The sequence below is a fragment of the Taudactylus pleione genome, unplaced genomic scaffold (assembly GCF_031769625.1).
Source record: "Taudactylus pleione unplaced genomic scaffold, aTauple2 ptg000070l, whole genome shotgun sequence".
Classification (NCBI taxonomy): Eukaryota; Metazoa; Chordata; class Amphibia; order Anura; family Myobatrachidae; genus Taudactylus; species Taudactylus pleione.
In genome coordinates this window covers 933,015-945,735 of record NW_028284472.1, presented here as the reverse complement: position 1 = coordinate 945,735, position 12,721 = coordinate 933,015, and the positions used below count along the sequence as shown (strand labels likewise).

At 37.0% G+C, this 12,721-nt stretch overlaps 4 non-coding genes across 4 annotated transcripts; all 4 read left to right on the top strand.

Moving 5' to 3' along the window:
- Nucleotides 1-2,019: 2,019 nt before the first annotated feature.
- On the top strand, nt 2,020-2,091 carry TRNAA-UGC (transfer RNA alanine (anticodon UGC)). Its single transcript has one exon. It is a non-coding gene; the product is annotated as a tRNA-Ala (tRNA).
- Nucleotides 2,092-5,690: 3,599 nt separating this feature from the next.
- TRNAA-UGC (transfer RNA alanine (anticodon UGC)) lies at nt 5,691-5,762 on the top strand. Its single transcript has one exon. It is a non-coding gene; the product is annotated as a tRNA-Ala (tRNA).
- A 1,767-nt stretch (nt 5,763-7,529) lies between these two features.
- TRNAA-UGC (transfer RNA alanine (anticodon UGC)) lies at nt 7,530-7,601 on the top strand. The gene has a single exon. It is a non-coding gene; the product is annotated as a tRNA-Ala (tRNA).
- A 2,683-nt stretch (nt 7,602-10,284) lies between these two features.
- Nucleotides 10,285-10,356, top strand: TRNAA-UGC (transfer RNA alanine (anticodon UGC)). The gene has a single exon. It is a non-coding gene; the product is annotated as a tRNA-Ala (tRNA).
- Nucleotides 10,357-12,721: the final 2,365 nt, after the last annotated feature.

Sequence of the window (12,721 nt, the reverse complement as noted above, 5' to 3'; positions counted from 1 at the left end):
ATGTTTGGAATGGGCATCTCCTTGCATTCTCATCAGCCATGAAAACCATAAAGTCCTTGAAGTCAAGCATGGTATAATGGTTATTCTTCCATCCTCTAAGATGTCCCTAATAACACTGAAAAGTAGTAAATCTCTAGTGAAATGTAAAGCTGCAATCACTTGTGCATAAGAAAATAGCAGCTCCTAGGGGATGTAGCTCAGTGGTAGAGCACATGCTTTGCTTTGCACGGAGTTCATTCCCCGGCATCTCCATGTTTTGCAAAATGCAGATTTTTACCATATGTAAACTCTCTAGAAGAGCCACAGATAACAAGCAAACCAATAAAAGTACTCTACAGCAATAGTCAAAGTTGAATACAAATCTTAAAAAATCAATCAAATATGATTATATTCAACATCGTCTTCATACCATTTTTCAAAGTAAAGTTCCCATTGAATGCCTATAGCCATTCTCCTACACTGAGGGAAAACATATGGTAAGTAGGAAATAGATTTTTTATTTTCAGTGGGAACTGAAGGTGACTACCTGAGCAAAGTTTAATAAAAGAGCGAGACAAATAATATAGTAAATCTAATTGATTAAGATTGAGAGACAAGTTCAAACACTTTGTGAACAAAAAGAGGATGGACATGGGCTTGGAGGGCAAGCACTTAATGAAATTTCAAAGCATGGAATGATGACAACATATCAACTCTAGATAGATTGTCTGGTGAAGCATTAGCTAGCAAGCCCAAGAGGCAGTCATAGCATGCATCCTTTGTGCCCTTCTACTAAATTCTGACACTGATGACCAAACAGAATGTAAGAAAGCCCTCTAGTTAGCAAAACTTGATCAATATCTACACCATTCATTAGTAAAAGTAGGGGATTCTGATGATAAACCAGTCTCTGATGGAGAACTTTAAGAGCATTCCAATGTTCGGAATGGGCATCTACTTGCATTCTCATCAGACATGAAAACCATAAATTCCTTGAAGTCAAGCATGGTATAATGGTTATACTTCCATCTTCTAAGATATCCAAAATAACACTGAAAAGTAGTAAATCTTTAGTGAAATGTAAAGCTGCAATCACTTGTGCATAAGAACATAGCAATTCTAAGGGGATGTAGCTCAGTGGTAGAGCACATGCTTTGCTTTGCACCGAGTTCATTCCCCGGCATCTCCATGTTTTGCAAAATGCAGCTTTTTACCATATGTAAACTCTCTAGAAGAGCCACAGATAACAAGCAATCAAATAAAAGTACTCTACAGCAACAGTCAAAGTTGAATACAAATCTTAAAAAATCAATCAAATATGATTATATTCAACATTGTCTTCATTCCATTTTTCAAAGTAAAGTTCCCATTGAATGCCTATTGCCATTCTCCTACACTGAGGGAAAACATATGGTAAGTATGAAATAGTTTTTTTATTTTCAGTTGGAACTGAAGGCGACTACCCGAGCAAAGTTTAATAAAAGAGCGAGACAAATAATATAGCAAAACTAATTGATTAAGATTGAGAGACAAGTTCAAACACTTTGTGAACAAAAAGAGGATGGACATGGGCTTGGAGGGCAAGCACTTAATGAAATTTCAAAGCATGGAATGATGACAACATATCAACTCTAGATAGATTGTCTGGTGAAGCATTAGATAGCAATGCCCAAGAGGCAATCATAGCATGCATCCTTTGTGCACTTCTACTAAGTTCTGACACTGATGACCAAAGAGAATGTAAGAAAGCCCTCTAGTTAGCTAATCTTGTTCAATATCCACACCATTCATTAGTAAAAGTAGGGGATTCTGATGATAAACCAGTCTCTGATGGAGAACTTTAAGAGCATTCCAATGTTCGGAATGGGCATCTACTTGCATTCTCATCAGACATGAAAACCATAAATTCCTTGAAGTCAAGCATGGTATAATGGTTATACTTCCATCTTCTAAGATATCCAAAATAACACTGAAAAGTAGTAAATCTCTAGTGAAATGTAAAGCTGCAATCATTTGTGCATAAGAACATAGCAATTCTAAGGGGATGTAGCTCAGTGGTAGAGCGCATGCTTTGCATGTATGAGGCCCCAGGTTCTATCCCCGGCATCTCCATGTTTTGCAAAATACAACTTTTTACCATATGTAAACTCTCTAGAAGAGCCACAGATAACAGGCAAACCAATAAAAGTACTCTACAGCAATAGTCAAAGTTGAATACAAATCATAAAAAATCAATCAACTATGATTATATTCAACATTGTCTTCATTCCATTTTTCAAAGTAAAGTTCCCATTGAATGCCTATTGCCATTCTCCTACACTGAGGGAAAACATATAGTAAGTAGGAAATAGATTTTTTATTTTCAGTGGGAACTGAAGGCGACTACCCGAGCAAAGTTTAATAAAAGAGCGAGACAAATAATATAGTAAAACTAATTGATTAAGATTGAGAGACAAGTTCAAACACTTTGTGAACAAAAAGAGGATGGACATGGGCTTGGAGGGCAAGCACTTAATGAAATTTCAAAGCATGGAATGATGACAACATATCAACTCTAGATAGATTGTCTGGTGAAGCATTAGCTAGCAAGCCCAAGAGGCAGTCATAGCATGCATCCTTTGTGCCCTTCTACTAAATTCTGACACTGATGACCAAACAGAATGTAAGAAAGCCCTCTAGTTAGCAAAATTTGATCAATATCTACACCATTCATTAGTAAAAGTAGGGGATTCTGATGATAAACCAGTCTCTGATGGAGAACTTTATGAGCATTCCAATGTTCGGAATGGGCATCTCCTTGCATTCTCATCAGCCATGAAAACCATAAAGTCCTTGAAGTCAAGCATGGTATAATGGTTATACTTCTATCCTCTAAGATGTCCCTAATAACACTGAAAAGTAGTAAATCTCTAGTGAAATGTAAAGCTGTAATCACTTGTGCATAAGAAAATAGCAGCTCCTAGGGGATGTAGCTCAGTGGTAGAGCGCATGCTTTGCTTTGCACCGAGTTCATTCCCCGGCATCTCCATGTTTTGCAAAATACAGCTTTTTACCATATGTAAACTCTCTAGAAGAGCCACAGATAACAAGCAATCCAATAAAAGTTCTCTACAGCAATAGTCAAACTTGAATACAAATCATAAAAAATCAATCAAATATGATTATATTCAACATCGTCTTCATACCATTTTTCAAAGTAAAGTTCCCATTGAATGCCTATTGTCATTCTCCTACACTGTGGGAAAACATATAGTAAGTAGGAAATAGATTTTTTATTTTCAGTGGGAACTGAAGGCGACTACCCGAGCAAAGTTTAATAAAAGAGCGAGACAAATAATATAGTAAAACTAATTGATTAAGATTGAGAGACAAGTTCAAACACTTTGTGAACAAAAAGAGGATGGACATGGGCTTGGAGGGCAAGCACTTAATGAAATTTCAAAGCATGGAATGATGACAACATATCAACTCTAGATAGATTGTCTGGTGAAGCATTAGCTAGCAAGCCCAAGAGGCAGTCATAGCATGCATCCTTTGTGCCCTTCTACTAAATTCTGACACTGATGACCAAACAGAATGTAAGAAAGCCCTCTAGTTAGCAAAACTTGATCAATATCTACACCATTCATTAGTAAAAGTAGGGGATTCTGATGATAAACCAGTCTCTGATGGAGAACTTTAAGAGCATTCCAATGTTCGGAATGGGCATCTCCATGCATTCTCATCAGCCATGAAAACCATAAAGTCCTTGAAGTCAAGCATGGTATAATGGTTATACTTCCATCTTCTAAGATATCCCTAATAACACTGAAAAGTAGTAAATCTCTAGTGAAATGTAAAGCTGCAATCACTTGTGCATAAGAAAATAGCAGCTCCTAGGGGATGTAGCTCAGTGGTAGAGCACATGCTTTGCTTAGCACCGAGTTCATTCCCCGGCATCTCCATGTTTTGCAAAATGCAGCTTTTTACCATATGTAAACTCTCTAGAAGAGCCACAGATAACAAGCAATCAAATAAAAGTACTCTACAGCAACAGTCAAAGTTGAATACAAATCTTACAAAATCAATCAAATATGATTATATTCAACATCGTCTTCATACCATTTTTCAAAGTAAAGTTCCCATTGAATGCCTATAGCCATTCTCCTACACTGAGGGAAAACATATGGTAAGTAGGAAATAGATTTTTTATTTTCAGTGGGAACTGAAGGTGACTACCTGAGCAAAGTTTAATAAAAGAGCGAGACAAATAATATAGTAAAACTAATTGATTAAGATTGAGAGACAAGTTCAAACACTTTGTGAACAAAAAGAGGATGGACATGGGCTTGGAGGGCAAGAACTTAATGAAATTTCAAAGCATGGAATGATGACAACATATCAACTCTAGATAGATTGTCTGGTGAAGCATTAGCTAGCAAGCCCAAGAGGCAGTCATAGCATGCATCCTTTGTGCCCTTCTACTAAATTCTGACACTGATGACCAAACAGAATGTAAGAAAGCCCTCTAGTTAGCAAAACTTGATCAATATCTACACCATTCATTAGTAAAAGTAGGGGATTCTGATGATAAACCAGTCTCTGATGGAGAACTTTAAGAGCATTCCAATGTTCGGAATGGGCATCTCCTTGCATTCTCATCAGCCATGAAAACCATAAAGTCCTTGAAATCCAGCAAGGTATAATGGTTATCCTTCCATCCTCTAAGATGTCCCTAATAACACTGAAAAGTAGTAAATCTCTAGTGAAATGTAAAGCTGTAATCACTTGTGCATAAGAAAATAGCAGCTCCTAGGGGATGTAGCTCAGTGGTAGAGCGCATGCTTTGCTTTGCACCGAGTTCATTCCCCGGCATCTCCATGTTTTGCAAAATACAGCTTTTTACCATATGTAAACTCTCTAGAAGAGCCACAGATAACAGGCAAACCAATAAAAGTACTCTACAGCAATAGTCAAAGTTGAATACAAATCATAAAAAATCAATCAACTATGTTTATATTCAACATTGTCTTCATTCCATTTTTCAAAGTAAAGTTCCCATTGAATGCCTATTGCCATTCTCCTACACTGAGGGAAAACATATGGTAAGTATGAAATAGTTTTTTTATTTTCAGTTGGAACTGAAGGCGACTACCCGAGCAAAGTTTAATAAAAGAGCGAGACAAATAATATAGCAAAACTAATTGATTAAGATTGAGAGACAAGTTCAAACACTTTGTGAACAAAAAGAGGATGGACATGGGCTTGGAGGGCAAGCACTTAATGAAATTTCAAAGCATGGAATGATGACAACATATCAACTCTAGATAGATTGTCTGGTGAAGCATTAGATAGCAATGCCCAAGAGGCAATCATAGCATGCATCCTTTGTGCACTTCTACTAAGTTCTGACACTGATGACCAAAGAGAATGTAAGAAAGCCCTCTAGTTAGCAAATCTTGTTCAATATCCACACCATTCATTAGTAAAAGTAGGGGATTCTGATGATAAACCAGTCTTTGATGGAGAACTTTAAGAGCATTCCAATGTTCGGAATGGGCATCTACTTGCATTCTCATCAGACATGAAAACCATAAATTCCTTGAAGTCAAGCATGGTATAATGGTTATACTTCCATCTTCTAAGATATCCCTAATAACACTGAAAAGTAGTAAATCTCTAGTGAAATGTAAAGCTGCAATCACTTGTGCATAAAAACATAGCAATTCTAAGGGGATGTAGCTCAGTGGTAGAGCGCATGCTTTGCATGTATGAGGCCCCGGGTTCAATACCCGGCATCTCCATGTTTTGCAAAATGCAGCTTTTTACCATATGTAAACTCTCTAGAAGAGCCACAGATAACAAGCAATCCAATAAAAGTTCTCTACAGCAATAGTCAAACTTGAATACAAATCATAAAAAATCAATCAAATATGATTATATTCAACAACGTCTTCATACCATTTTTCAAAGTAAAGTTCCCATTGAATGCCTATTGTCATTCTCCTACACTGTGGGAAAACATATAGTAAGTAGGAAATAGATTTTTTATTTTCAGTGGGAACTGAAGGCGACTACCCGAGCAAAGTTTAATAAAAGAGCGAGACAAATAATATAGTAAAACTAATTGATTAAGATTGAGAGACAAGTTCAAACACTTTGTGAACAAAAAGAGGATGGACATGGGCTTGGAGGGCAAGCACTTAATGAAATTTCAAAGCATGGAATGATGACAACATATCAACTCTAGATAGATTGTCTGGTGAAGCATTAGCTAGCAAGCCCAAGAGGCAGTCATAGCATGCATCCTTTGTGCCCTTCTACTAAATTCTGACACTGATGACCAAACAGAATGTAAGAAAGCCCTCTAGTTAGCAAAACTTGATCAATATCTACACCATTCATTAGTAAAAGTAGGGGATTCTGATGATAAACCAGTCTCTGATGGAGAACTTTAAGAGCATTCCAATGTTCGGAATGGGCATCTCCATGCATTCTCATCAGCCATGAAAACCATAAAGTCCTTGAAGTCAAGCATGGTATAATGGTTATACTTCCATCTTCTAAGATATCCCTAATAACACTGAAAAGTAGTAAATCTCTAGTGAAATGTAAAGCTGCAATCACTTGTGCATAAGAAAATAGCAGCTCCTAGGGGATGTAGCTCAGTGGTAGAGCACATGCTTTGCTTTGCACCGAGTTCATTCCCCGGCATCTCCATGTTTTGCAAAATGCAGCTTTTTACCATATGTAAACTCTCTAGAAGAGCCACAGATAACAAGCAATCAAATAAAAGTACTCTACAGCAACAGTCAAAGTTGAATACAAATCTTACAAAATCAATCAAATATGATTATATTCAACATCGTCTTCATACCATTTTTCAAAGTAAAGTTCCCATTGAATGCCTATAGCCATTCTCCTACACTGAGGGAAAACATATGGTAAGTAGGAAATAGATTTTTTATTTTCAGTGGGAACTGAAGGTGACTACCTGAGCAAAGTTTAATAAAAGAGCGAGACAAATAATATAGTAAAACTAATTGATTAAGATTGAGAGACAAGTTCAAACACTTTGTGAACAAAAAGAGGATGGACATGGGCTTGGAGGGCAAGCACTTAATGAAATTTCAAAGCATGGAATGATGACAACATATCAACTCTAGATAGATTGTCTGGTGAAGCATTAGATAGCAATGCCCAAGAGGCAATCATAGCATGCATCCTTTGTGCACTTCTACTAAGTTCTGACACTGATGACCAAAGAGAATGTAAGAAAGCCCTCTAGTTAGCAAATCTTGTTCAATATCCACACCATTCATTAGTAAAAGTAGGGGATTCTGATGATAAACCAGTCTCTGATGGAGAACTTTAAGAGCATTCCAATGTTCGGAATGGGCATCTACTTGCATTCTCATCAGACATGAAAACCATAAATTCCTTGAAGTCAAGCATGGTATAATGGTTATACTTCCATCTTCTAAGATATCCCTAATAACACTGAAAAGTAGTAAATCTCTAGTGAAATGTAAAGCTGCAATCACTTGTGCATAAAAACATAGCAATTCTAAGGGGATGTAGCTCAGTGGTAGAGCGCATGCTTTGCATGTATGAGGCCCCAGGTTCAATACCCGGCATCTCCATGTTTTGCAAAATGCAGCTTTTTACCATATGTAAACTCTCTAGAAGAGCCACAGATAACAAGCAATCCAATAAAAGTTCTCTACAGCAATAGTCAAACTTGAATACAAATCATAAAAAATCAATCAAATATGATTATATTCAACATCGTCTTCATACCATTTTTCAAAGTAAAGTTCCCATTGAATGCCTATTGTCATTCTCCTACACTGTGGGAAAACATATAGTAAGTAGGAAATAGATTTTTTATTTTCAGTGGGAACTGAAGGCGACTACCCGAGCAAAGTTTAATAAAAGAGCGAGACAAATAATATAGTAAAACTAATTGATTAAGATTGAGAGACAAGTTCAAACACTTTGTGAACAAAAAGAGGATGGACATGGGCTTGGAGGGCAAGCACTTAATGAAATTTCAAAGCATGGAATGATGACAACATATCAACTCTAGATAGATTGTCTGGTGAAGCATTAGCTAGCAAGCCCAAGAGGCAGTCATAGCATGCATCCTTTGTGCCCTTCTACTAAATTCTGACACTGATGACCAAACAGAATGTAAGAAAGCCCTCTAGTTAGCAAAACTTGATCAATATCTACACCATTCATTAGTAAAAGTAGGGGATTCTGATGATAAACCAGTCTCTGATGGAGAACTTTAAGAGCATTCCAATGTTCGGAATGGGCATCTCCATGCATTCTCATCAGCCATGAAAACCATAAAGTCCTTGAAGTCAAGCATGGTATAATGGTTATACTTCCATCTTCTAAGATATCCCTAATAACACTGAAAAGTAGTAAATCTCTAGTGAAATGTAAAGCTGCAATCACTTGTGCATAAGAAAATAGCAGCTCCTAGGGGATGTAGCTCAGTGGTAGAGCACATGCTTTGCTTAGCACCGAGTTCATTCCCCGGCATCTCCATGTTTTGCAAAATGCAGCTTTTTACCATATGTAAACTCTCTAGAAGAGCCACAGATAACAAGCAATCAAATAAAAGTACTCTACAGCAACAGTCAAAGTTGAATACAAATCTTACAAAATCAATCAAATATGATTATATTCAACATCGTCTTCATACCATTTTTCAAAGTAAAGTTCCCATTGAATGCCTATAGCCATTCTCCTACACTGAGGGAAAACATATGGTAAGTAGGAAATAGATTTTTTATTTTCAGTGGGAACTGAAGGTGACTACCTGAGCAAAGTTTAATAAAAGAGCGAGACAAATAATATAGTAAAACTAATTGATTAAGATTGAGAGACAAGTTCAAACACTTTGTGAACAAAAAGAGGATGGACATGGGCTTGGAGGGCAAGAACTTAATGAAATTTCAAAGCATGGAATGATGACAACATATCAACTCTAGATAGATTGTCTGGTGAAGCATTAGCTAGCAAGCCCAAGAGGCAGTCATAGCATGCATCCTTTGTGCCCTTCTACTAAATTCTGACACTGATGACCAAACAGAATGTAAGAAAGCCCTCTAGTTAGCAAAACTTGATCAATATCTACACCATTCATTAGTAAAAGTAGGGGATTCTGATGATAAACCAGTCTCTGATGGAGAACTTTAAGAGCATTCCAATGTTCGGAATGGGCATCTCCTTGCATTCTCATCAGCCATGAAAACCATAAAGTCCTTGAAATCCAGCAAGGTATAATGGTTATCCTTCCATCCTCTAAGATGTCCCTAATAACACTGAAAAGTAGTAAATCTCTAGTGAAATGTAAAGCTGTAATCACTTGTGCATAAGAAAATAGCAGCTCCTAGGGGATGTAGCTCAGTGGTAGAGCGCATGCTTTGCTTTGCACCGAGTTCATTCCCCGGCATCTCCATGTTTTGCAAAATACAGCTTTTTACCATATGTAAACTCTCTAGAAGAGCCACAGATAACAGGCAAACCAATAAAAGTACTCTACAGCAATAGTCAAAGTTGAATACAAATCATAAAAAATCAATCAACTATGTTTATATTCAACATTGTCTTCATTCCATTTTTCAAAGTAAAGTTCCCATTGAATGCCTATTGCCATTCTCCTACACTGAGGGAAAACATATGGTAAGTATGAAATAGTTTTTTTATTTTCAGTTGGAACTGAAGGCGACTACCCGAGCAAAGTTTAATAAAAGAGCGAGACAAATAATATAGCAAAACTAATTGATTAAGATTGAGAGACAAGTTCAAACACTTTGTGAACAAAAAGAGGATGGACATGGGCTTGGAGGGCAAGCACTTAATGAAATTTCAAAGCATGGAATGATGACAACATATCAACTCTAGATAGATTGTCTGGTGAAGCATTAGATAGCAATGCCCAAGAGGCAATCATAGCATGCATCCTTTGTGCACTTCTACTAAGTTCTGACACTGATGACCAAAGAGAATGTAAGAAAGCCCTCTAGTTAGCAAATCTTGTTCAATATCCACACCATTCATTAGTAAAAGTAGGGGATTCTGATGATAAACCAGTCTCTGATGGAGAACTTTAAGAGCATTCCAATGTTCGGAATGGGCATCTACTTGCATTCTCATCAGACATGAAAACCATAAATTCCTTGAAGTCAAGCATGGTATAATGGTTATACTTCCATCTTCTAAGATATCCCTAATAACACTGAAAAGTAGTAAATCTCTAGTGAAATGTAAAGCTGCAATCACTTGTGCATAAAAACATAGCAATTCTAAGGGGATGTAGCTCAGTGGTAGAGCGCATGCTTTGCATGTATGAGGCCCCGGGTTCAATACCCGGCATCTCCATGTTTTGCAAAATGCAGCTTTTTACCATATGTAAACTCTCTAGAAGAGCCACAGATAACAAGCAATCCAATAAAAGTTCTCTACAGCAATAGTCAAACTTGAATACAAATCATAAAAAATCAATCAAATATGATTATATTCAACAACGTCTTCATACCATTTTTCAAAGTAAAGTTCCCATTGAATGCCTATTGTCATTCTCCTACACTGTGGGAAAACATATAGTAAGTAGGAAATAGATTTTTTATTTTCAGTGGGAACTGAAGGCGACTACCCGAGCAAAGTTTAATAAAAGAGCGAGACAAATAATATAGTAAAACTAATTGATTAAGATTGAGAGACAAGTTCAAACACTTTGTGAACAAAAAGAGGATGGACATGGGCTTGGAGGGCAAGCACTTAATGAAATTTCAAAGCATGGAATGATGACAACATATCAACTCTAGATAGATTGTCTGGTGAAGCATTAGCTAGCAAGCCCAAGAGGCAGTCATAGCATGCATCCTTTGTGCCCTTCTACTAAATTCTGACACTGATGACCAAACAGAATGTAAGAAAGCCCTCTAGTTAGCAAAACTTGATCAATATCTACACCATTCATTAGTAAAAGTAGGGGATTCTGATGATAAACCAGTCTCTGATGGAGAACTTTAAGAGCATTCCAATGTTCGGAATGGGCATCTCCATGCATTCTCATCAGCCATGAAAACCATAAAGTCCTTGAAGTCAAGCATGGTATAATGGTTATACTTCCATCTTCTAAGATATCCCTAATAACACTGAAAAGTAGTAAATCTCTAGTGAAATGTAAAGCTGCAATCACTTGTGCATAAGAAAATAGCAGCTCCTAGGGGATGTAGCTCAGTGGTAGAGCACATGCTTTGCTTTGCACCGAGTTCATTCCCCGGCATCTCCATGTTTTGCAAAATGCAGCTTTTTACCATATGTAAACTCTCTAGAAGAGCCACAGATAACAAGCAATCAAATAAAAGTACTCTACAGCAACAGTCAAAGTTGAATACAAATCTTACAAAATCAATCAAATATGATTATATTCAACATCGTCTTCATACCATTTTTCAAAGTAAAGTTCCCATTGAATGCCTATAGCCATTCTCCTACACTGAGGGAAAACATATGGTAAGTAGGAAATAGATTTTTTATTTTCAGTGGGAACTGAAGGTGACTACCTGAGCAAAGTTTAATAAAAGAGCGAGACAAATAATATAGTAAAACTAATTGATTAAGATTGAGAGACAAGTTCAAACACTTTGTGAACAAAAAGAGGATGGACATGGGCTTGGAGGGCAAGAACTTAATGAAATTTCAAAGCATGGAATGATGACAACATATCAACTCTAGATAGATTGTCTGGTGAAGCATTAGCTAGCAAGCCCAAGAGGCAGTCATAGCATGCATCCTTTGTGCCCTTCTACTAAATTCTGACACTGATGACCAAACAGAATGTAAGAAAGCCCTCTAGTTAGCAAAACTTGATCAATATCTACACCATTCATTAGTAAAAGTAGGGGATTCTGATGATAAACCAGTCTCTGATGGAGAACTTTAAGAGCATTCCAATGTTCGGAATGGGCATCTCCTTGCATTCTCATCAGCCATGAAAACCATAAAGTCCTTGAAATCCAGCAAGGTATAATGGTTATCCTTCCATCCTCTAAGATGTCCCTAATAACACTGAAAAGTAGTAAATCTCTAGTGAAATGTAAAGCTGTAATCACTTGTGCATAAGAAAATAGCAGCTCCTAGGGGATGTAGCTCAGTGGTAGAGCGCATGCTTTGCTTTGCACCGAGTTCATTCCCCGGCATCTCCATGTTTTGCAAAATACAGCTTTTTACCATATGTAAACTCTCTAGAAGAGCCACAGATAACAGGCAAACTAATAAAAGTACTCTACAGCAATAGTCAAAGTTGAATACAAATCATAAAAAATCAATCAACTATGATTATATTCAACATTGTCTTCATTCCATTTTTCAAAGTAAAGTTCCCATTGAATGCCTATTGCCATTCTCCTACACTGAGGGAAAACATATGGTAAGTATGAAATAGTTTTTTTATTTTCAGTTGGAACTGAAGGCGACTACCCGAGCAAAGTTTAATAAAAGAGCGAGACAAATAATATAGCAAAACTAATTGATTAAGATTGAGAGACAAGTTCAAACACTTTGTGAACAAAAAGAGGATGGACATGGGCTTGGAGGGCAAGCACTTAATGAAATTTCAAAGCATGGAATGATGACAACATATCAACTCTAGATAGATTGTCTGGTGAAGCATTAGATAGCAATGCCCAAGAGGCAATCATAGCATGCATCCTTTGTGCACTTCTACTAAGTTCTGACA